Here is a 1,246-nt window from a genome sequence, read left to right as displayed (position 1 = left end):
AGTGGCAGGCACATCCAGGAACAAAAGGGGGCTGCAGAGTCATAAATCTCCCAAACTCAATGCAGGAAGTCCATGTAGACACTTTCTGGTGAAAGCTGCTTCTGTCGCTCCTCCCCCACCTATCATCATCTCCCTATCTTTCTCTCTCTTTGCTCTCACTCTCATTACTCTTCTTCTGTTATGTCATGTCTACATTCAATTTTCTCTATGCCTAATAACATCTCACTGTCAAGTATCCTTCTACCTGTCTCTGTCTGCACTGTGTCCTTTTATGTGCACACACTTCCTGATCAAAGATCATACACTTCCCTAGCACAGTGACCGAAAACAATTTCAAATAGTGGAGATAAATGAGCCAACACTCTCCATTCTGCTGTTAGGCTTCATAAATTTGTTTTACTTTTTATACAATGCCTGATGAACAAACTGCTCATTATTATGGGCAATGTGAGGCAATTCACACTCAATTCAGATTAGTCCGGAGGCATTATTTAATGTCTATTATGAACTGCAGTTGCAATTCATGTAGGGAATTTAGTGAAAGTGACACCAAATCTGATTTGTAGGCAACATCTGAGGAGAAATTATGGGTCAAAATGTCCCCTGTTATTTTTACCTAACGGGTTTTCCTCTGCACTTGCTCCCCTTTACCTCATCCGCTTCCCTCTTACTTAGTTGTTACTTCCTTCCTCTTCTGCTCTTTCTTTGTCTTGCTCTGCATGTTCTTTTCCACAAAAACTCTTGTCTCTGCTTCCAATTTATATCTTTCTCAGACCCTAAGGGCTTTTTCTTCAACTACAGTTTTGGAGCAATTGATGATACTACACTCCTCTTCACCATTGCTGTTTCCCAGTCTGCACCCCCAACACACACTCTCACCTCTCTTTTCCAACCCCTGTGTATATTTTCACACATATTGTTTCCTACTTGTATCATTGCCACTGCAGCAGAGAGAAGGGAGTGGTGGATGTATTCTGTCTCTTTCTCTCTCTCTCTCTTTCTCTCACACACACACACACACACACACACACACATATGCTGATGCTTTGAGCAAATAAACAAACACTCTTATGAAGGACAAATCCTTTGAGACAAGACGTCCAATCACAGTGTGAAAGTGAAGAGAGGAGCATTCAAGAGAGAGCACACGCATATTTCCATCCTTTCCATCTCTTCTCTCACCCACTCTGCCTCTCTCTCTCCCTCTCCCTCTTTCCCTCACACACACACACACACACACACACAC

The sequence above is a fragment of the Etheostoma spectabile genome, chromosome 3 (genome assembly GCF_008692095.1).
Source record: "Etheostoma spectabile isolate EspeVRDwgs_2016 chromosome 3, UIUC_Espe_1.0, whole genome shotgun sequence".
Classification (NCBI taxonomy): domain Eukaryota; kingdom Metazoa; phylum Chordata; class Actinopteri; order Perciformes; family Percidae; genus Etheostoma; species Etheostoma spectabile.
The sequence above is the reverse complement of the archived record's forward strand: the minus strand, read 5'-3'. Positions refer to the sequence as shown.